Below are 25,134 nucleotides of genomic sequence, written 5' to 3' on the forward strand. Positions count from 1 at the left end.
GTCTTATATGCTCAGGCCATATCCACTGTGACACACAGTGCCTGCATGCTACCATGTTTCTCACCATGACTGCAAAGGACTAAACCTTTGAAACTGTACGACACCCCAGATGAAATGTTGTCCTTTATAAGACTTTCTGTGGTTATGGTGTCTCTTCACAGCAATAAATCTAAGACACAGGGGGAGTTCCATGCTTGAATGCCAGCTAACTTCAGTTCTTTTTAAAGGTGATGTGAATGGCATCTTTACATGTTTCCCCTGGTGATCCCTGAAAAGGTCCAGGAATTTGCTGAAGAAGCAACACCAAGGGAAAAGCACAGTCGAAAACGAACCTGTTGAGCAAGCAAGAGAACTCAGGTCCTCTTTATAACCTGGGTTTTAAAAAATAATAGGTTCGGTGGCATACACTTGTAATCCCAACGCTGAGGAAGAAGAGACAGGTAGACCCCTCAGAGATTGCTAGCCAGCAAACATAGCCTTTATGATAAGTTCCAAGTATGCCTCAAGAAAGATTGACTGGTGCCACATGAGTAATGACATCTGAACTTGCTCTCTAGCTTTTACCAACACCTACATACTCAAACATACTCATGCATTTGTACACAGACAAAAAGTGTTCCCCTTCACCCTCACCTGACCCTGCCACACACACAAAAAAACCTCAAATGTTCAGTTTACTCAGTGATGTATCTGAAACTAAAGCCGTTGATCCTTATATTGTACTGTTCTCCACAGCAGAATGTTGAATAAAATCTGCTGTTTCATGAACCATGTTGTCTATTGAATATTGAAAAGTGAAAGCTTCCTCCTAGGAAAGCCCAAAATTCTCAAGTCTTGTACCTGCTCTGGGAAGCTAAAGGAAAGATTTTCCAGCCAAAGCAGTAGCGACTGTGAGAAGTTTTCCTCAGCAGGGAGGTGACGTGAGCATTTAAAAAAAATACATCATTCTTTAACCCAATGTCACCATAAATCTTTAAATGTTGTCTAGATAGAAACATCCTATCCAGAACCATAAAACAGCGACAAACAACTTAATACTCTTCTTTTGAAAAGCCCTACAGGCACATTCTTCCTAATACAAGATCTCCCATCCAACTTTCCCCGCCATAATGCTATGTTTATAAATTTTATATTAACAACCAGGAATGACACAGCCACCTGCAGAGTTAAGCAGCCTGGTATTTGCTCTTTTACTGAGACAGGAAGGACTACCTAGCTGAGGTCATATCTATTCACATGGCTGAGCCATAGCCTTGCCTCTGCCTACCAGCAGGAGGCTACCATAAAGTCAGGCATGTCAGCATGCTGACAAAAGGAATAGCAGCCCTTTTTCATTAGTTGGAATCTAAAGTATGAGAAGAAACGTGTTGTGGTACAGGCCAGTCCTGCCTCTCTGGAAGACATATCCCCAAATCTGGAATTGTTCGTGCAAAGAACTCGTAAATCAATGAAGTAGCCACGGATCCCTGAAGACAATTAATTCATCCTTCTGATACCATGGCCTTGAGATGCTTTGAGCAAGCTTCTTTATATGTGTGGGTGGGGATGGTTAAGGTATTTATGACAAAGTGTGACTCGTACACTACAAACAATACATGTATATGATATATTTATACATTCATCTACTTCTATCCATACATGATTATCAAAAAACTAGATTCACATACTTAGGATACACAAAGTCATTTATTTCATACTGTTTCACATATACTACAGTGTGATCTTATATTATGATAGTGCCAAAATCAGAATCAATTAGAAGTTTCAATTTTCAAGGAACCTTCAACCGTAACTCAAGGTGGTGATAGCTACGTCGTTGGTAATAAAGACAGATGACAAAACAAACCTTTAAACAAGCACAGCAGTTTTATAAGCAATCTCTTTTATCCATGCAGTTGTATGCATGTTCTTATGTATGTGGGCTCATATATTTACAGCGTGTGTGTGTGTGTGTGTGTGTGTGTATGTGTGTGTGTGTGTGTGTGTGTGTGTGTGTGTGTGTGTGTGTGTGGAGAGGGGTGGGTATAGCAAACTAAGATTGAACGTGCCTTACTTAATTGCTCTCCCACCTTACATATTGAAGCAGAGTTCCTTGCTCAACCCAGAATTCACTATTTCAGCTGATCTAGCTAGCCAGTTTGCTCTGAGAAGTCTATGCTGTCTTTGTGCTAGGATTGTAGGTGGCCCACCATACCCACCCAGATCTTATGTGGATTATTGATTTCTGAATTCTGTTCCTCATGCTTGCAAGACAAACACTTCGAACACTGAACTATCTCCTCAGCTCTCATAAGTGAGATTTTTTTTTATTTTTAAATTATCTTGAACCTTTTTTTTTTTTTTTTTTTTTTACAGTCCAGTCATTATTCCCCTCCAGGTCTGCCCTCCAACAGTTCTTCATCCCATTCTTCCTCTCCCATCTCCAAAAGGACATCCCCACCTCCACCCTCCGACCCCCCCAGGCCTCTTCAGTCCCTTGGCCTCAAGTGTCTTTAGGGTTAGGCATATTTCCCTTCACTGAGACCAGAGCAGGCAGTCTCAGTGGTTAGGTGTATCTTCTCTGACTGAACCCAGACCCAGAAGTCCTGGGCTGTGTATGTGTTGGGTGCTCATATTAACTGGTATATGCTGCCTGGCTGGTGGCTCAGTGTCTGAGAGATCTCGGGGGTCCAGGTCAGTTAAGACTGCTGGTCTTCCATGGATCATCCTTCTCCTCAGCTTCTTCCAGCTTTTCCCCAATTCAACTATAGGGGTTCCTGGCTTCCATCCATTGGCTGGGTGCTAGTTTCTGCATCTGACTCTTTCAGCGGCTTATTGGGCCTCTCAGAGGGTGCTCGGCTCCTGTCTATAAGCACACCATAGCATCAGTAATTGTGTCAGACCTTGGAGCCTCTCCTTAAACTGGATCCCAATTTGGACCTGTCACTTGACCTCCTTTCCCTCAGTCTCTTCTCCATTTTTGTTCCTGCAGTTCTTTTAGACAGGAACAATTCTGGGTCAGAGTTTTTGACTGTGGGATGGCAAACCTATCCCTCCACTTGATGCCCTGTCTTTCTGCTGGAAGTGGACTCTACAAGTACCCTTTCCCCGCTGTTGGGCATTTCATCTAAGGTCCTTGGAGTGCAGAGTGTTTCTCACCTCCCATGTCTCTGGTACATTCTAAAGGGTCCCCCACATCCAACCTCCTGAGGTTGCCTGTTTCCATTATTTCTGCTGGTTCTCAGTGCTTCACTCCTGTTCCCCCCTTCCAGTACCTTAGCATCTTCCCCCTTTCCTGTCCCCCTCTCCTCTCCCACTCAGGTCCTTCCCTCCCTCTGTCCCCCATGATTGTTTTCTTCTCCCTCCCAGTGGGATTGAGGCATCCTCACTTGGGCCCTTCAGCTTATTAACCTTGAGATCTGTGGATTGTATTCTGGGTATTCTGTAAATTGATGAAATTTACACTATGAAACAAATACTGTGATTATTACTAGTTCAGCAATAATTTATAGAATGCCCACTATGTGACAAATGTTACTGTTTTCAATGTACTGCATCACTGAATCTGGCATAATTTTACAGGTGACCGTTATCATCACTACCTTTTAGACAATGTTAGTGAGGCATGGATTATTTAATTAATTTTCACAGAGCAATAGATGATTGAAAAGCTATATTACATTCAGTTAACTCTATTTCAGTTAAAAAGAAATTGTGCTAGTTGTTTTAGATACATGTCTTTCCCAGATATCTTAATATTATGCACGAGCTAACAAATTTTAGTTTCCTTTAAAGAGAATTGCCTGAATATTTGCTTTGTATCATTTATTGAGCCAGGATTCCATTAATGCATTAGACTAAGTTCTAATTTTGTGAATGTCTGATGTGGGTTGTATGGTTTATTAATACTGTCAATCATTTCTAGTCATACTAAAGTTAAAGCTTAAGCCAGAGCTAGGCAAAGAAGGAAAATGCATGGCGAATGTGTGATTATAAAGTTTCAGCTATGCAAGAGAAACATGCGCTAGAAATCCCCTGCACAACATGGAACCTAGTTAATAACACCGTACAGCACACCTTAAAATAAACGAAGAAGACAGATCTCTGGACTTCTTTAAACTAACGCACTTATTAATTCTAACAGTACATTACATATGATCACAGTCTCTCTGTAAAAAGCTGCCAGCCAGCTTTCATGTTGTCCAAGGCAGGTATCATTCAGTCACCTACATCTACTCACCCAGACATCTGTAACATAGTCTCTCTTTATGTGTACTCGTTGACCAATATTTGGAAAGGAATGAGTCATTTCCATTATAAGTTATTGAATGGATTCTGATATAGACTGTATCAAAAATGTTGATCTAGCCAAATATGAGCTCATTGATCGTAACAGGTAAAATCTCACTATGCTGTAATCAAACTAAAAAGTTCTAGGAAACTCTGGTAATTCTTGTAAAAAGTGTATTCTGACCTTTAAAATACTATGTATGGAAGCTGTCATTCTGTATCTTAATGTTTCTTTTTGGACTGGAATTTTCACACTTTCAGACATGAGACAAAAAAGCAAGAAAAAAATAACATTGACTAAATGACTGTCACGACATATGTGCTGCCTTGACAAAGACCATCCGTCCTTCAATATTCTCATCCAGGACAAGCAACACTATCCAGGCTTCATATTGATATATGTGAAGATTATGGTAACAATTATGGACAAATTCCTTCTTTTGTAATATGCAGTTTATTTTAAGTACTTCAAAATACTTTTGTTTCTAAAGTATCCATCCGTGGGATTCACCGAGATACCCAAGTATTTACCACAAGAAAATTTAAGTCCTTACAAGCTAAGCAACTTCATAGAGACTGCAGATCCAGGAGACAGGGCCTTTCAATGAATGTTCATGTGTTCTTAAGATACTCCAACAGAGTGGCCGATTTGCTGTTAGCTTTCACTTGCCTGATTTAATACAGTGTCAGTTGCTATAACAACCCCAAATTAAAATAAATTGAAATAATACAAGTGCTTCTTGGCCATGTTAACAGCATTATGTGGAAGAAACGGGTCTGCTAGACTGCCCCTTATTCCTACAGTATTTTTATAAACCAAAAGAACAGAGCCCTTGCCACTTTCTACGTTTATTTACTCCATTTAAACCAGTAAAGAAAGAAAGAGAGCAAGTATGGACAAGGGATTACAATGGGTAATGTCTTCCCACTCCCAGGTTAGAAGTCCCATGGCTACAGGGATATGCAAGGAAAGGGGTGGGGGCAAATGCCATGGAATAATACAAAGTAAGTTTAAGAAGACAGTCCTGCCAGGAGCAATATAGGCTACAGAGATATTTTAATATTCATATTATTTATAGTATCTTCAACTTAATTATTTCACAAATGTTATGTAAAATGATTTCATACCAGTCATTTGATTCAAAAACCCTTAGAGACCTTGTAAAACGGATCCTAGAGAATGGAGAAATGAATCACCAGTTAAGACAACTGGCTACTCTAACAGCATACCTGGTTTTCATTCCCAGAACCACATGGTGGCTCACAAATATCTGTAACAGCGGTGCTGGGGTAATCTTGTGCCCTCTTCCAGCTTCCATGGGCACCTCCCACATATGACACACAGATATATTTGCAGGTAAACACTCAAACTGAAGAGGTGACTGCTAGATTTCTTGGGTACATCACTATAGACCAATGAGGGCATTTCTTTATGTAATCACTAATGAATAATACCACCAAAGTCAATAAAGATAAAGAGTGAAAGTTACTAGATTCTGAAGGAAATGGATAAAGGAAAGGAAACTACAGGAATCAAGGAAGACATTCTAAGGAGGGAGTGATCAAAGGCATTGAATATCCAGGAGATCAAACAAGATAATAACAAAAGTCTTTCATATCCTGTGACATCAGTGAGTTGATCTTTCCAGACTTCTGAGAATTACATTTTATTTAACCAAAGAAACCTATAACAATGCAATATTTAAGATAATCACTGTAAGAATATGAACAGTTCTGAGTTGGAAAGACTGTTGATGTGGTGATCTTTCAAAAGATTTCAGGATGAGGGAGAGACTGGCTTTGGGTGAACATAAGGAATTTGGTTTGAGGCCTATTGTGCTTGGATTCTCCGCCAACAATTTGGTATCACTTCACAGCTCTAAAGGGGGTTAAATCTACAGTTGACAAGTTAAATATTATTGTACTATATGTGGTGCAGGGATATGCAAATGAAAGAAATTGCTTAAAGAAAATGTTCATCCAAAGAAATAAACAGGGAATTATGTGTGTGATTAAAAAAATCTTTTATGATTAATCTATGGTGGTGTTGGGTGTCCGGTTTGATTTTTCTGTCTGTATTGTTTTCACAGAATGCACTGGAGAATGCTGCAGGGAAAGTTGGCTTGGGCTGTAATCCCCTCCCACTGATGGGTAATTATTTTCCTTTTGACTTCATTTCTTGGTAAAAGGCAGCAGGCTGCTATAGTCTTTCCCTGAAGTGCTAGTACTTCTTTTCCTGGATCTCTTATCTCCAAAGGAGACAATGTACCCAGAGGGGGAAAGGGGGTTCTTTCTTCATAGTCCCTGTGGACATCTTCCTTTCTCTCAGCCCTAACTTGGAAACTTCATGAAAAGAGGAGTGAGTCTTGCACAAACAAGATCAAATATATGATGTATTTTTAAACTCACAATCTTTTTGACTCCCAAACGAGAAAAAAATACCAAAAATAATAATTCCAAAACAGGGTACGGCCAATACCATGGGCTATCTCCTTGGAATACTCTGTCAATAGTCTCCATATCAGGAACAAAGAATGTGCAGTTACAAGTCAAAGTCAGGTCCAGAGAAATCGCCACGTTGGCTTGTTATTCCTCTAACAACGTCCCTGTTGGCATTGCTCAGCCCGATGTCAACAGGACACGTTTATTGCTTCACACAGCCAGGCTTTGTCATGTGGAATCAGTTGACATGTGGGAGGTGTTTTATGCTTCTTTCCTTCATCTGGCCTCTCTCAAGCACTTGAAGACACTAGTTAGTAACCAAACACAAATAAATAGAAAATGTCAATTAGGACATCCTGCAGAATGTGTTGCACATGATTGAACTGTATTGAAATAAAGAATGGAATAATTAATTCATGAAAAAAGTCACTCATCTGAGTCTAATATAGGACCTGGCTATGAAGATTGTTGTTAATTTCATTAAAGGGAAAAAATATGAGCCAGCATAGTGGTGCATGCTTGCAAGCCCAGAGCTCAGGACGTACAGCCTCATGGATTCAACGCTGTCCTGGAGGATATGTTGTAAGATCAAATTTCAAAAAATAATATCAAAGGAGAATATAAACTGATAGAAGAGACCTTCTTGTGACAATGTTCAGGATGTCAGACATGGGAGAGCGCTAGAACACAACTTTTTTTTTTTTTTTACTTCTGTCTTGTATCATGGCAGGACTTAGGAAGTAGTACCATTCACTGGCTTTTAATGTAATGTGTAGGGGAGGGGCCTGTATGCAGTAGTGTGGGTAAGAAGAGAGGACAGAAGCTTCTGACAAGAGTCAAGGGCAACACAGAATGATGGGAAAGACTTCGAATGAAACAATGACTAGTGTGTCTCACAGCAAGGTCTCTGGAGAATTTACCAGACACCACCTTCTGGTGCAGACATACATCTGTTCAAAAATTTGAAATTCAAGAGTAGTTGACAAATGTATGAGTCTGTGTCATTATTAATAAACATCCAAGTATAGCCCCAAGATGAATGTATTTATCTCTGTCTGTGCCTTCGCCCAGCCTCTGTGAGCCCGGGGCTCACCTCGAGAAATTGCTCTCCGAAACTGTGTACATTCTTTCCACCCATTTTTTTCTTTGCCAAACTCTTTTGAAATTATTTTCCCGGAACAAGTTAAGCTACCCTTTTAAGATTGAAGCCATTTTAAGGCGAAGCCATTAGCTCTAGCATGTATATGCATGTTTATATTGTATGAGTGCATCTGTGTGCAGCATGCATGCGTGTGTACGAAGGCGAAGGCCCAAGGTTGACAAGAGGAACCTTCATAGGTTGCTCTTCATCTTGTTCACTGAGACAGATTTCAAGTGGAACCTAGAGCTTACAGATATCGCTAAACAAGCTAACCAATGTGCTTTGTGAGTCTTCTGTCTCTGTTGAGGGGAACCAACTTGGAATGTGCATTCAGATAAACTAAGTTCCAAACTTCATGCTTGGATGGCAAGGGCATTATATCAACCATGAGACCATTTGTCACCTTAAAAACTTTTTCATGGTTTATTTTTATTTTTCGTGGAGCTAAGATGGTCAGAGAGAAAGATCCACCCATCTCAGGTTAGATGATTGCTTTAAACAATGATGTTAACTGGAGACACACTTTTCTTCCCAAAGCAACCAGCGAGAAGCGCACAAGCCTCATTATTTCTATCTGCCACAAAAAGAGACACTGCCTCTGCCCAAAGTTAGCCCATACAAGAAAACATACCCATGTCTCAGATCTTGTTACATTATTTGTACTAGTCCATCCCGAGCTCTTCTTTCGCCCTGCCTTGCTTTCCCACGAAAACACAATAAGAGCTTTAGGCATGCTTCCATCCTTTGACTTGCCGAGCCTGGTGCTCCAAATGTGGTCCTGCCTGCTGCAGATTGCCCTTTCTCTGGGAAACTATCAATAGGAGACACTTCTTTCGGTGGCACTGACCTATGTCACCACCCCATCTGCTTCATAAATCAGCATCCCATGGGTACATTTTAACAGGACTCACTCTCTACTTCCCCCTCTCCTTTACCTCCTGAGCTTCTTCTCACTTTACATTTATGTTATAGAATATTCATTCGAAAATTTGGTTGCTTTGGCAAAAGCAAAGTCTTTATTTTTAAATAGAAACAACGTGGAATGCCAACAATCTAATCCAGAGGAAAGCAGGTAATATTTTGATTACTGTAGTTCTAGGTATTATCTTAGTGTAGCAGAATATGTGTTTTTTATGTATGCATACTTAAATGGGGGACTACTTACTAACATATCTCAAAGATATGTTACTGAAAGCTTTACATTTCTAAAAAGGTCTATGTTCCTGATTTTAATAGGTAGAAATAAGGTAAACCACAATATTTACATTTGATTATTTTATTGTTTCATTTTTATAATTTAACCAATAAATAAACATTTATTTGTGTCTATTTTCACTTTTATATATTTATGCCTGTGGGTAAATCCCTCAAGGAAAATATGATAGCTCGGAGTGTCTATCACTTCTATAGATAAAAACCTAACACAAGGGGTTGGGGATTTAGCTTAGTGGTAGAGCGCTTGCCTAGCAAGCACAAGGTCCTGGGTTCAGTCTCCAGCTCCGAAAAAAAGAAAGAAAAAAAACCTAACACAAAATGTAATGTCAGAAATCATGTTACATTTTTATTTCCCCCTCCTCTTATAGTAAATTTGAGTAAACCATTTCTTACCCTTTCATAAAAATATTTTTTCAGTAATTTTGACTAAATTATCTATATATGCAGTGGAAAATAGCCTTATTTTATTTGAATTTCATTAGTCAGGATTTAATGGGAGGATTTTGGTACATTGATCACTCATATTTCCTGTTTATGAATGTCTCCTTTATATCCATTGCCTATTTGTTGTTTAGCTATTTATTCCACTTGTTATTTTTTTAAATAATTTATTTTATGTACATTGGTGATTTGACTGTATATATATATATATATCTATGTGAGGGTGTCAGAGCCCCTGGAACAGGAGTTAAAGACAGTTGTGAGCTGTCAGGTGGTTGCTGGGAATTGAACCTGGATCCTCTGGAAGAGCAGCCAGTGCTCTTAAACCACCAAGCTATCTCTCCAGCTTATTCCACTTGTTCTTAATCTACATGCAAGTCAATTCTATGTCATTCATATGATTGATCAACATGTTTTTGATTGACATTTTCTTTCAATATTAGTTATTATTGTTAGAATCCAGAAGTTCAATCTATCAACTTTTTCTTATATTTTTTTTACCTCCCTGAAAACGTATAGTTAGAAAGTCTGAACAGTTACATCATGAAATATCTTCTTAAGTCTTCTGTTGTTTTAAGCTAGTTGATCTTTGATCTGTCTCTGAATGAGAATACTCCTTTTCTTCTTTTCAATTTGCAGCCATGTGATTCTCCACTTTCAGATTCATCATGTCTCAAAGGCCCAAGGTTCATCTGACCACAACCTTCTATTTGTGTCAAAGGTAGCTTCTTTAACCACAGGGAACGTCTCAATGGATCTTTAGCTTTGTTCAGTTCTTGTATACATTAGCTCACCTGACTCTCACAAAACCTAGGAAGGATTACTAGTCCTCTGTTTCCACCAAACTTTCAATGGCATATGATGAACTTGTCCTGGAGAAGAAAAGGAAGACCTGGAGAAATTGCAACCAACCATAGGTAGGTGCAAGTCAAAACGAAGTTCATTCCAGATTCTCAAAGCCATCTGCTTCTGACAACATACAACTTCTGTATCTCTATTTGTTTCTCTGTTTAAAAATTCCTACTGTGTGCCTTCTTCCACAGGCCAATGTGGCCTTTGGTCATTGTTGGCCTACATTTTTTCAGATGTCTCCCAGTCTATTTAGAGTAATGATCTCAGATTCATCTCTCTAAATTAAAGTTATATGCAGGTTCAGAATCCTATGGTCCATAGAAGCCTTTCCTGTCCATGCTTTTTCTACAGACTTCAGGGACAACTATGATCTGCCAAACATTCAACTCCACCTCTTGCTGTCCTGAAAGGATGGCTTGTTTCCAGTTACCACTTCCCACTGCAATCAGCCCTGCCTTTCCCTTCTTCCAACACCCTGTCTTTCCTGAGGCCCAGCTTGAATCTCATGTCCTTCATTAATCTCTTTCTGGAAACTTCCAGTAGACATTTCATGTCTTTCCCGCTTTATGTTCCACTGAGCACTATCTGTTACTCCCATAACTGACAAAGCTTTGCTTTGTAGCTGATGCCAGGGCCTTACTTTCCTTATCAGACTGTCAACTTCTGGAGTTGATGGATAGTCTCCTCTTTATGTTTTTATTTCCCTTCTCTGAATGCATAGGATGAACATAGGTAACCTCTGAAAAAGAAAGTTACTAGTGAATAAGTGAGTAATGAGGGAAAGCCAATCGAGGAATAAACTATGGGATGGCATCCTTCTGTGAGAGTCTTCATTTTCCAAAAGACTTTGTCCTTTATGGTATTTTTTTTGCTTGCTTGCTTTGCTGTCAGTCAACACACACACACCCAAAAAGACTGAGTCCTGAGATCCCCCTAATAAAATACTATGGGTTAAAATACTACTTTCATTCCTGAAAAAAAATGAAATGATGTTATTAGGAACATTGGTCCATCTATCTCAAAGAAATGGACTCCTGTCTATGATAAATGAAGGACTTGAGAATTTCCCTTATATTACAGAATGGTTATAGCAGTGCATGACATGTGAGGGTATGGAAGTGTTAGATACATAAACACAACTGATTTTCAGTTTTCAGGTTTGGTCTGATAGTCCTTGTAGGTCTATCTACAAATCTTTAAATCTATATTCTTTTCCCTGCCCATTACAGACCGATTGTCTTTCTATGTGGACCTCGGCTTTCTGAACTGAAATGTAGGGTAAAAGAGCACAGGTATATCATCCCTCTGTCCCACAAAGTCTTTGTCCTTGATGGACATCATAAGAGAGAAGAGCAGCATGTGACATGTGGAAAGAATGGAACACTCCAGAACTTCTTGCCCCAACAGTGAAACATTACTTTAGAGAGGGCTGAGTGCCAGTTTTCTAGAATTGAATACATCAGATTTCTAACATCTAATAACAGATGTTCTGGCTACAATTCATGAAATCATTTGATATTGCTTTATGCTGCGGTAATAAAAATGTCATCTGGCTCTACTCGACCCAGGTTGCATATCTTCCTCAAAGGGTCAAAATGATTTGATGCAGTTCTTGGATCAAAGGGGCTGATGATGCCTGAATCTTACAGGCTAGTGGACAGGATATGATCTAAAAAGGGACATGTGCTGCTGCCCTAATGTGTGCTTTATATCCAAGAGTTCAAGGTATGTCTCTGACCCCTAAACTTGCACAGATTCTAATCCTAAGAGTAAAAGAGTAGTTTAAGGGAGACTCACACTTTCTATCCATCTAATATCTCACATCTGGCAGCATGAACCTATAAGGAATGTTAAAATAGTGGACCAAACATGCAGTATGTAACTGGCATGGTGCCAGACTTTATCACTGAGGTCTTGGAGCAGCATAAGTAAGTAGAGATGATTTGGTTTCTCAAAATATGCATTGCAGGAGAGTTGGGATTATCCATTGAGTAGGGGAAGAGAAAATGCATTTAATGAAGCCTGACTATAAATCAGGAGACTGCAACAACACCAAGAGATGGTGACCTGTCAAGATGACTTGAAGATTGAAATAACTAAGTTAATCAGGGAATATCGTCTAAAGTAGATAACAGTAAACCAAGGGGATTTCTTATGCCTAGACAGTATCTAAAGTAAAAATCAAACCAAGGACAAGGTGGGGCTGCAAGATAGACATACTGGGATCCCTGTGGACTAGTCTGTAAACAAATTAAAGGGAATAAAGGGAAATTTAAAGCCTATAAAAAACCCGAACCTGTTTCATAAGTTTTGTAAGAGTGAAAATTCCTCCACAGAAACCATGATACTGTGCTTTCTAAAATCAAAGACTAATACTGAATGGCATCACATTGACTATTTAATCCCACAGTGATCTACTGTATGGGCTCAGAATCCTAGAGGCAAATAATAATCTTTCTTTCCCTTCCCTTTTCATTGTCAACTTGACTGGTCCTGGAATTACCTAAAAGTTGAACATCTGGGCATAACTTCAAGGGTGTCCCTAGAGACATATAAGTGAGAGAGGAAGACAGAGCTACCATGAATGTGACAGTATTATCCTATAGGCTGGGTCCCTGAATTGAATCAAAGGGAATTAAAGGAAGTTGACACAGTGCAATCAGCCACTCCATACACCTACCAAATCATCTCAAGTTGTACACTAACATAAGCCTCTCTTTAAGTTCTTTGGGCAAGTATTTTATCACAACGTTCAATGTAAATAATATAGAAGAAGAGTAGATAAGCTTTGAAGCAGAATTTAAACCTGCAGCAATACTCTGCAAAGGACTCTCATATCTCAGAGAATAGTAACTGAAACCAATTGTGAGGTGGCATAGCATTTTGAAACATCTGCACAGCACGGAACAATTACCAGAGTAAACAGATAATCAACAGAACAGGAAAAAAGTCTTTCCAGGCTATTGACTTGCAAGGAATTGATATTCAGAATATATAAAGAATACAATTAACTAAAGAACAAATAATCCAACTTACAGATAGGCAAATGAATTATCCAGTTTAAAAATAACACACCCACACATACACTGAACAACAACATCAATGACAACAACAACAACAAAAGAACAAAAACAACAACAACAACAACAACAACACAAGCAGCTGCTAAATGTGTGGAAAATGTTCAACATCTTTAGCCATCAGGAAGATGCAAATTAATCCTACCTTAAGACTCTTAACTCTCTTCTTTATTTTTGATACTCTCATACATGCATACAATAAATCATCGTTTTCCTGTTTCAACTCCCTCCGTGCCCTCCCATTATTCCCATTCATAGCTCCTTTGTCCCCTTCGGATAGCTTACTAAGTCCAGTTAGTCCCACCCTTATGTGTATGGGTAGGGCCATTCTGTAGAGCATGGGAAAGCTGTTAGGGCAATAATATCAATAAAGAATGATTGTATTTTTTTTTGCTGGTAACTATCAACTGCCAATAGTTCCTCATATGAAGTGGAGCCTTGAGATCATCTAATCTATCACTCGCTGCCAAGATTTTGACTGCAGAGAGTTAAGAAGTTCAATAGTCACGTCACATCCCAAAAACATCATCATTTCTCCCTGTCTTCCAGATCCAACACTCTTTTTTTCCTCCTCTCCTTCTAATGTTCCCTGAGTCTGCTGGGGAAGGGGTTTCGTTTAGGATGAGCCCTTAGTCCCTTATTCTCAGTGCTATGACCAGTAAGTCATCTCTCCACTACTTCCGACAGAAAAAGCTTCCCTGACCACAGCTAAGAATACCTCAGGTCTGTCATCTAGGAGATGGTTTAAACACACAATGTGTGTTATTATTTAAGTGTGGTTTAAACACACAATGTGTGTTATTATTTAGCCATGAAAAAGAAGGAAACTATCTAATTTGAGGGAAAATCACTGAGTGAAATTAAAGATCATATTACATAAAATACCTATGTTCAGAAGGAAATGTCTTATGTATTTCCTCTCACATGGAGAACTTAGATTTTTAAAGAAAAAAATTAGACAAGACCCACCACATCAGAGAGAGCCAACCCCGGACACTATTAAAGATATTCTGCCATGCTTGCAGACAGGAACTTACCATAACTGTCTTCTGAGAAGCTTCATCCAGTGACTGATGGAAACAGATGCAAAGACCCATAGCCAAAAACGAGGTGGAGCTCAGGGTGTCTTGTGGAAGAGCTGTTGGAAGGATTGAGGGGGAGCTGGAAGGATCAAGGACACCACAGGAAGGCCTACAGGGGAAACTAATTTGTGCCCAGGGAGGTTTGCTGAGACTGAACTACCAACAAAGGAGCATGCATGGGCTGCACCTAGGCCCCCTACACAGAAGTAGCAGGTCTGTAGCTTGTTCTTCGTGAAGGCCTCCTAACAATTCAAGCAGGAGCTATCTCTGATTCTGTTGCATGCCTTTGGATCTCTTTCTCATAGCTGGGCTTTCTTGTCTTGCTTCAATGGGAGAGGAGACAATTAGTCCAGCTGAGACTTGATGTAAGAGGATGGGTTGGTACCCATGGGAAGGTGGGTTGGTACCCATGGGAAGGTGGGTTGGTACCCATGGGAAGGTGGGTTGGTACCCATGGGAAGGTGGGTTAGTACTCATGCTAAGGCCTCCTCTTCTCTGAGTAAAAGAGGATGGGGGTTAGGGGTTTGAGAGTAGAACTGGGAGGAGAGTGGGGACAGGTCTGTGATCAGGTTGAAAAGTGAATAGATAAATTAATTGATGAGGAAAAAAGGAAAAAAATCAGACAAAATGTGAAGAAAAGTAATTGGGAAGAGGAACCTATGGGAGGTATCAAGGAGGACAAGGTAACTAGTGAAAGGGCACTATATACATATGAAAGTATCAAGATGGAATAGACTATTTTACATAATTAGCATGTGTTAATATTATAAATATTATAATATTTATATATATATAAAGCATTTTTTTCAGGTTGAAGAAAGTAGACAGTAATCTAGGAGTTGTACCTGAGTTGGCTTGGTTGGAAAAGGTACTTGCTGCCAAGCCTGAGGACCTGAGTTCAAACCACAAGTCTCTCTAACCTCTTCATACAGGTAGATACACAGACACATAAATAAAAATAAACAAATAAAATATAAAAGTGTATCTAATGTTTAATATTCAATGTAAAGATTGAGTGATAACTCCTTTTCTTGTCCCTTGAGCCAGGCAGGTCCTGCTCCCAAATGTTTCATGAAGATTGCCTGGGAAAGCACAGTAATAGAGATAGTTCGCTGTGATTTATGTTTAAAGTGCTCTAATGTGGTATGTTAGGGGGTGGTGAGAAGACGGAAGTAAAGTCTAGTGGGAGGTTTCTGTCATTAGGTGCACCTCTGAAGTGAATTAGAGGACTTCTGTCCCTTGGTTCTTTCTGCCTCTAGCTTCCAAGGTATGAGATGAGTGGTTTATCTCAGCCACTCTCAGGGTACACTGCCTTCTCCAAAATATGAGACTAATTGATCATAATCTGAACATTCTAAAACTGTGAGCCAAGACAGTCATGTTCCTTAAATATCTCTAGATAGTTGATTATCTCAGGTGTTGACTGAGTGATGGATGGGAGGCTAGTCAGCAAGATGGACAGCTCGGGTGGTTCCAAGCTCTGTGCCAGTTGAGTTTTTGAGTTTTTTTTTTTTATTTTGCTTTCTCTTACAAATATCTTAGAACACAGTTGTTTCCTTACCTGTCTTTGATCAAGATATTTATGAAACAAGTAGGACTTAATTGCTTTACCATGACACTGAATCCCTGCTTCCTACCATTGACCAGAGGAGTAGAGTTGATTTCCATGAGCCTGGGAAACACCAGACCTCTTCCTCTGGGCTCCAGCACAGGTGAATAATGGCTTTTTAAAAGTCTTCCTTTTAGGAAGCTGAATTGATATATTGAAATGCAGTCCCTAGGAGCTGGATGTGAGCTGTCGAGCTATGAGAGTAAAGAAGCCTACAGAGGTACCCAGCTCTAATACCACCTGAGACACTTTCTGGCTCTGCCTGATGCAAAGATCCACGCAGACCTCAAATGAAGAGCAGGAGATGGAGATCTCCATGGGGTTCATTTACAATACATGAAACTCCAGCTGTCTGGTGATGGGTTTTCTGGGCCAAGGCCAAGGCAATGGTATGCTCCTCACAGGTAGTCTTTTCCCATTTCTGAGGCTCCCCAAGGTGTATTCAATAATGCACTCCTCATCCTGAAGCAGATGGAAAAGTGTTTTAAAAGGTGCCAGGTTTATTTATGGAAGCATGAGACGGCATTTAAGAGATGCTCTTTGCCAATGTGAAAAGTGAACTCTCAGAACAGGAAGTGTGCTTTACTGACTATTTATTTTATTGCCGTATCAGCTGCCCAGAGCTGAGGAATCCTTCCTCTCAGGCATTATTTATTTTCTAACTTCTGAACCAGAACATCTTGACCATCGGTGCATCCGACTCATTGCAGCCAGATCCCAACTACAAACATGTGCCTTGTGCCTCACCGTTGTCAGGAGTGCTTCACTGACAGCACTGGAGACACTGGGAAAGCATGGGCCAGAGTCTTTGTTTTCATGTGGATGAGAAGCTGAAAACAATGAGATCAAATGATAATAGATGGTAGACATTGTAAATGCTTCTTAGAATAATGAAGAAATTACTGACTCTCCTCTTATATCTTAAGACACTTGGAAATACTGAATCATCATGGAATCCTCATGAAGTTCTGAGTGGTAGGAAATAGCTAGTCAAATTGAATTTGTCATTTTGCCACTGGTAGTGATAGTGAGGAAACAAAACAGAATTTACTGTGTCCTTCCATTTGTGCTCTTTTCAGCTGCGAAGATGGAAAAGGTTTTATTAAATAGGCCAGTAATAACTATCTAGAAGCATTTTTTTGATATCAGAAAAATAGCCTTGTATGTACAAAAGCACAAGAGCAGAGTACAGAAACCTCATGTCTTGTTACAGGTTCTATTAAAGAGATATAAATCTCTATCACTGAGAACTGAACTGAAAAAGGATCCAATGAAGGAGAAAGGAAACTTGCCATCTAAATGCATTAGGGATATCCACAGACTCTGAGTGGAAACGGTCAACATAATCACACACAAAAATACAAGCATACATATGCAAATCTGTATGTGCATGGGCACTTCTATAATATCTTAGAAGAGACCTAGAACTTCCTTCATTTTTAAAGAAGATTTTCCCTAGTCTAGTCTGTTGGAGTCTTCCTGACTAGGTGTCCTTTCACACTTGGACCATCTGGTCCACGTAACTTAAATTTCTGGAAGGCACTCTCGGGCAGCACATGTGTTACAATGGCACCACCTTCTGGACACTTTTCTTCTTGTCTGTTTTCCTCATATCTTCCCAGCCGCTCTGAATTGCCCATGGGAAAGTCAACCCTCTGACATCTGCACTTTTAACAATCTAGCACAAGCTTATGTTCAGGAGCCAACTCCTCATAACCTGAGCATAGGTGATCAGTGCCTCTCTGAGTGAGTTCAAACATTTATGCATCCTTACTATTAACCCAAGGAAGCAACCAAGAGGGGATCTGCAGATTGGTTCGATGGCTCAGGACCAGACTGCGGGGATGAATGAGAATCGGAAGCCTTGATTCTTACAAAATACTGCTCATATGTGCCCATGACAACCTGAACATGCTTCGTGGTGGGGTTTAGAGGTTTAAATAAAAAAGAAAGCAAAAAGGATACAGGTAATAGGATATAGATCTAAACTCAAAATGTACATGTAAAAACATGTAGAAGAAAACATGGAGGAATGGTTCAGTGGGTAAAGCACTTGCAGTACAAGTGTGAGCACCTGTGTTTGAATCCCCATCATCTAAGCAAACCTGGGCACAGTTGTGTACTTCTGTAGCTTCACTGATCCTTGAGAGAGATAAGAGGCACAGTCAGGAGAATCTAAGAATCACACTGTCCGACTATCCTGGGGTTCACAGTAGCAAGTAACACAGAGATCTTGTCTCGAATGAGGTAGGAGATGAAAACCAGCATCTAAGGTTTCTCTCTGATTTCCACATATACAAAGGCATGTGTATACCTTTGAAATACACACACACACACACACACACACACACACACTCACACACACACACACACCTACACACACAAACACAAATACCATTCACAATATCATATATACATAACAAAAATAATAAGTATATGCAAGTGGATCGAGAAATTCACAAACAACAAAAATACAAATTAAAATGTTATACAAACATCCGGCAATGTTATGACTATTAAGCATCAAGCGATTATTATTGAAATGATGAAATAATGTCTTGTTGCCTAGGAAACTGGCAACTGTACCCTTCTACATGACATCAGTTCTAGAAAGAAATCTTTGTATTCACTGTGAATCCTAGAAATGTTATTATAGTTTAATCTAGAAATTCTGTTTACAAGCTTATCTCCAATGTGTAGCACTACTTTTCTGTAATATATGTTAAAATGATTGTCAGTTTACCATTAATTTTTATAGAGAAAAGATGAAATATGTTATATGAATAGCCATAAGAGATTGCTAAATATAAATAATCATTAGAGTTGATAATGTGGTAGACATGTGTTTTACATGTCTACTGTTTATTTGACATTATTTGATGAAAATAGCATATTATGTTTGATTCCATTTTTTCCTTTTAAAACATGTACGGTCATCAATATCTATTCCAAATATTAATGGTGTCTCATATATGAACTATAAAAATAGTTGCATGATTCAATCTGACAATCTCAATACAAGACATCCATCCAAGTGACACAACTTCCAATAATAATAATATTAGGTTCAAATATATTTTTTGATGAGGTACTAGTAGTAAAATTTCTGGGACTAATGTAAACATTCAGGGAGAGGTACCTAGTTAAGAATGCCTAGGTTATGCATTAAAAGGAAACTGAATTCACTAAATCTCTTGAGGAAGCTACATGGCAAGGTGGTAAGTGCCTATGGCGCAATGGTAAGTGAAAGAAAATCTAACAAAACAATGGCTTTTTGAGATTATGATTACATAAAAACAAGACTGCGTTGTGCTGTGCATACACAGGAGACAACAGTCCAAGCAGACCTGAATTCCACTGCGCTTTGTTCAGGTTAAAGTTACCTGTGCTGCTCTTAGGTACTCAGCCCCGCTCGGTATGGAAGACTAGAATCTAAGGGTGCTCTGTGTCAGAGAAAATTGGGCAGTTGAAGGCCCGAGCAGAAGCAGAGAGATCTCTTGTCCTCAGGCTGCTTTCTAGGGAAGTTTTCTCACAGAAAACTGGATGCTTTGCTATCATTCTCAAAAGATGAGATAGATGCCTTTCCTCAAAGAACAAAAGAAATGAAACTTTCAGTAGTGATGTGTCACTATGTCTGACTCTGAATTTGTCCCCACATATTGGACTCAGTAACTAAAAATTTTATAGCAGGAACTGAGATCTTCACTTTATACATTTTAATCTACTTGTAGTTTCCTCTGTACTGTGTTCTGGGTTTTACACCAAGAGTCCAACCCTCCTGAAGTGTTCTGGAAGACCCAGATCCAATTAAGAAAGAGATTTTTAAAAAGAGACAAATTGGGCCTTAACTGAAGGGAGAACCATGAGCCAGCCCCGTGCTGCATTCCCTGGAAAGGCAGATCCTCCAAGGACATGCCTCTGCTCTCAGAAAGGTTGGCCTGGCAACTCGCTTACACACTCCACTTGGAGAAAATTCTTTTCAGCACTCGCCAAAAATGCCGGTCCAGGTTCCTTTGCCTAGCAGCCTTGAAAGCTTGCACACATTTAGAGAAAATACTTTCAAATGACTCTGGGGTTCTGCTTTATGTTTCATATTCCTTTGAACTTATTACCTCTTTACAATGTCTTGGACTATTAGTTTGGGAACATTTAAAGCTAATGACTATATGGAAAGTAAAACAACACTTTGAAGTTTCCCAAGTCATTCATTTTTCCCTTTCATACACAAGAGGTTAGAAAAGGTTGGATGATGCCAGACCGAGTCATTTCAGGAATAAATAACTTATTTGGGGGTCTATGTAGATTGTGGCTCTAGGGTGGAGGAGAAGATAGATCAGCTCTGGAATGTCTACGACAACCAAAGCCATGATTAATGAGGGTCAACTTGAAAACAGAGGATACACAGATATGATTACTTCATCGGGATCCCAGAGTCTGTCTGACCTGGGATACACAGATAGAAACGCCTGATACTTTTGGTTCACAAATCTTGTTGGTTTCAGGATGCACTGACAATAAAAGAGATATGCTGATGACTTCCTGTGGTTATAAGGAACAGAACCCCAGGAGCCATAAATGTAGGATGATAGCCATTAAAGAAAGTTGGCAAGTGTGTCTGGAAGGTCAACACTCAGGAGGTCCATGTGGGTGTCTTTGGGAGGATGTGCTCCTCCATGGGGCAGTTCCACATGCTATTGCATTTTATGTTTGTTTGATTCTTTTTCTGTAGATAAGATCTTGGAAGTTACTGTGGGATAGTATTCTCTGTAGTACATAGCAGACATAAAAGGAGGTATGGAGCCAAGAAACCAGAGAGACATGTTCATAGTAGGTTTCTTAGATGCTCCAATAGATGCTTAAGGGAAATGGAAGCCAACTATAAAAATCTTCCTAATTCTCATCAAATAAACAGCCTAGCAACGGGGACCAAGAAGCAAATCTCTAAGACATAAGATAGTATTCAGCAGAGATCCAAGAGTTTGCTATCCAAGAAAAGGCTAAATATATATTTATTGACGGCATATATTCATTGAAAAGTATGCTGAATGTGAAAAGGAATAATCTCATCTCTCATAGAGCCTGTGCCTTTGAGAGATATGATTGATAGATAATAAAGACTGAGTGATAGGCCTGTAGTTACTCAGTTATTGAACCAGTCATTTGTTAAACACCTACTGTCAGCTTCTTACTAATAGTGATAATGCAACGTTCCAATTCTGACAAAATTTATTTCCTAGAACAGTGGTTTTCAACCTGTGTCAAAACTTCTTTAGCAAACCTCTCTCTCCAAAAATGTTATGATTATTTATGTTCCATAAGATTATGATTCATCATGATTCAGAACAGTAGCAAAATTATAGTTATGAAGTAGCAATGAAAATAATCTCATGCATGGGGTGGTCACCACAACATGAGAAACTGTATTGAAGGGTCACAGCATTGGGAAGGTCCAGAACCACTGACCCAGAGGAAAGCCATAGACCATAAACAACAAAAAACAATTATCTTATCTTTTGAATGTAGTAGAGAAAATAGAAGAGGGTAATATGGCCTACCATGAGTGAAAATGGAGTTGATCAAAGAACCTCTCACTAAGGAAACACTTAAAGCTGAAATTTTAAGGACATATTTATCAAAGATCAATTAGAACTGTTGAGTTTACTGACTCTGCTCTCGTGAGCATGGCTATAGAGCCATCTATTTGAGCATAGTGGGTTCACCAGCAACTACACAACTGAAGATAATGACCCTTGGGTTAGCAAGAAGATAAGAGCGGATGAAAGTTGGCATAATTAGAATTCATTATTCATTATTTACTTGGATGAAATTGTCAAAGAATTTACTTAAAACATAGGTAAATGGGGAGAATATTACAGGTAGAGATGTAAGCCCTGGGGCTCAAACATATATCCCATCAAATTGCAGAAAGCACGGCCTTGTGGTTTCAGTTAAAACCCTGCAAAAAGGAGAGAGAGAATAAAAGAGATTTCAGAAAAGAATGTAGAATGGAAGTGGTGTGAAAAATATTAAGTGAGGGAACCAAGTTTTGATTTTATTTTGAGTACATTGACAATTGCATGTTTATTTTTTAAAGCAAAGAAACAACATAGTTGATGTTTTCAAGAAGTCTTTTTGCTGTATAAGTTTCCTCCAGAAGAAACTATCCATTCTGCAAGAGAACTCTTTAATCAGGAAGGTAAACAACTTAAAATAGCATCAGGAAGTCCCTGAAATTAACAAGATTCAATAGGCCCCTCCCTGTAAGAGTAAGCAAAGAAAGCAATCTCTCTTAGCCATGCCTTGCTACTAAGAAGACTGTGAGACCAGACCAGCAATCTGAAAGAAGCAAAAATCATCAATAATGACTGCTGGGAAGAGGTTTATACCAATGAAATCACTTAGAACATCATTCAACCTGCTGAGCTACCTACTGTGTGCTGATTGTTCAGTGTGCTCTGGGTTCTTAGCTTTTGTGAGTGCTGGGGTGGGTTATCACGATGGAGTTGTCCTTGAGTCATTATTTCTCCTATAATTAGCTCCCCCGCCCCATACTCTGGAGGTAAATAAAACTCAGTGGTTCACAAAGTTAGATTTAGGAGGTATCTATACTTTGGTGAGCTCTCCTGTGAGCTCCCCATCTGGGTGTGTTGGGTCTCACAAGGAAATGTTTTGTCATACAACATTATTCTGTAGAAAACTGATGTGGGGAGGGAGGGGCTCTTGAGATTGGCATCACAACTGTTCAATCAAGAAATCCTGAGATAAGGACATGGATAGAATGATAAGAAAAGAGAACACAGATGCAATTGACTGTAGAGCCTGTAGAACTTGCTGAGGAACTGAAAAGTGACCCTTATACAGGGACCTAAGACATCCCAAGGAATGAATTAGAAATGGTTGTATTTTTTTGGCTGAGGGTTACATGAATCTAGAGTGGAATATCCCTAGGGATACAGGTGGTTTGAAGATCCTTTCTAAGAGGCAAACCTAGTCCTGATCTTTAAGAATGGATAGAATTTGATAAGTTGTTCTGGATGATTTCAGGGGACAGATTGAAAATATTATGAGCTCATATATCTCACCAACTTCAGTCATGAGTAATTATTTTGCAATTTCAGAGGTATTTTTGTTGTAAGATAATGGTGATAATAGTGACTCAGTTTGTTTGACTCGATCTCTCTTGTTTTCCTTAAACTATAATGGTTTTAGAAATAATTATTGGCCTGTGAATTGGTAAATTGGCACATTCTGTAACACTGCACTGAGTTACTTAAACTACACCTGTCACCTCATTCTCAAAATTAATGCTGCGTGCCTTGTTAGCACTCACCACCCCGAACCAAAGATTCTGATTAATCACCATGTCTTTCTAACCCAATAGATTCTGAATTCCTTAGAGAAAGAGTCTGAAATAGCTTATTTTGCTTGGGTTGCTATGGTCTAACTTGGAGATGGAAATCAGAGTGAGGACTGTGCAAAGATTTGTTCAGTAAACAAATCCACACTTCATCTTCTCTTTGGGATTTTTGAATTTCTACTTCTTGGTTACAAAATCATACAGAATGACGCTCAAAATATATTTGTACTTGAACTTGAAAATGCAAAGAGAACTCATTTAAATTAAGGATTTTAAGTGTTCCCTGAATCTCATCAGCAAAAAACACAGAGAGGGAAGTTTGTGTGAAGACTACAATGTGTATTAGACTCTAGTTGTCATGAACTAAGGAATATGTGATGTCACCAAACACAGAAAGGGTAAGGAAGGGTTCCTACTTCCTTACCCTTTGGAAGAAGGGAGCCTTTGGAAGAAGCCTGAGTCTGACAACACACCATGAGTTTGGACTTTTAGTCTACAAACACTATGCGAGAGTAAAGTTTTGTTGCTGGAATAAATTTGGATAATTTGATATATCTGTCCTTGAGAACTGACATGTAATCTTTAGACAAACCTCAATTAAACCCCCAGGATGAAGCTTCTTGTCCAAAACAGCAGAGTCTGTAATAGAGCAAGAGAGGCTATTGTCTTTGCCATAAATAGTTAACAGAGTCCTCAACTAAGCCCTGGCATGATTAGAGCTCTGCTGCACCAATGATCATCCACCCTAATTCCCAGATGGTATAAGAGCATTTCGCATTCAATATAACAAAAATATACCAGCAGAAGTAACTTAATCTTGGCTTCTAAATCCATTGGCCATCTACAGCTTAGTCAACTTAAAGCAATCTGATTGGAGTTAGAACACCCCAGAATGCCCTAGAAATATTTGAAATAACCTCCTCAGAGGCAAGAAGCCCCTGGAGCATCCATCCAAGCAGTTGACTAAATTTTTCTAACATTTCAGGCACCTCCTTTTGAGGGGAAAAAGAGAAATGGTCAGACTTGTTGATAGTTGTTTTGATTTATTTTGCTTGTCCCTAGTATACCAAACATAGACAATAAGGAGAAGTATAGGGTGGGGGCGAATAGGAATTTCTGAGTGTTAGCTGTAAACATCCAAGAAAAGGATGAGGAAAAAACTCACAAGCCAGAGTTAGGTACATAAGGGCACTGATCCTCAGCTGTGGGGATTCTTAGTTGAAGTGGTGATTTGATCCTAATTTGATCTCTCCCTCTCTCGACTCTTGTAATGACTGATTCCCATACAAACAAGGGAGCCCCAAGAGTCTATTTCCAGATAAAATATTTTAGAAATGCTTCTCTTTAATTTTCAATAGAGCTAGAGTTTCCATTTAACCCAAATTTGTATTTTATTAACATCATCTCTAAAACAGATTAAAAAATCAGGCAACAGAGGCCCTTTCTTGAGGATTCCAAACAACTAGATAGTGTCATATTAAATGATGCAGATGATGTAAGCTCTGTGTATTTCATACAAAAGTTTAATGGCTTATCTTTTCATATCCAACTTCTAAACTGTCTCCAATTGGCTGACAAAAGAGCAACATCTCCTTGCCCTCAAACATATGATTAGGTGACAAGGGAAGCTTCCAATCTGCCTTCAG

General features: G+C 39.2%; 1 long non-coding RNA gene across 1 annotated transcript in view; it reads left to right on the top strand.

The window, feature by feature from the left end:
- LOC120103512 (uncharacterized) overlaps positions 1–25,134 on the top strand; it is a 144,223-nt gene that overhangs the window by 22,113 nt on the left and 96,976 nt on the right. Inside the window, exon 2 of the long non-coding RNA XR_015623451.1 lies at positions 6,360–6,420. This is a non-coding gene — a long non-coding RNA (uncharacterized LOC120103512). The remainder of the gene's footprint in view (positions 1–6,359; positions 6,421–25,134) is intronic.

This window comes from Rattus norvegicus, chromosome 6, assembly GCF_021556685.1.
Source record: "Rattus norvegicus strain SHRSP/BbbUtx chromosome 6, alternate assembly SHRSP_T2T, whole genome shotgun sequence".
In the NCBI taxonomy this organism is placed as follows: domain Eukaryota; kingdom Metazoa; phylum Chordata; class Mammalia; order Rodentia; family Muridae; genus Rattus; species Rattus norvegicus.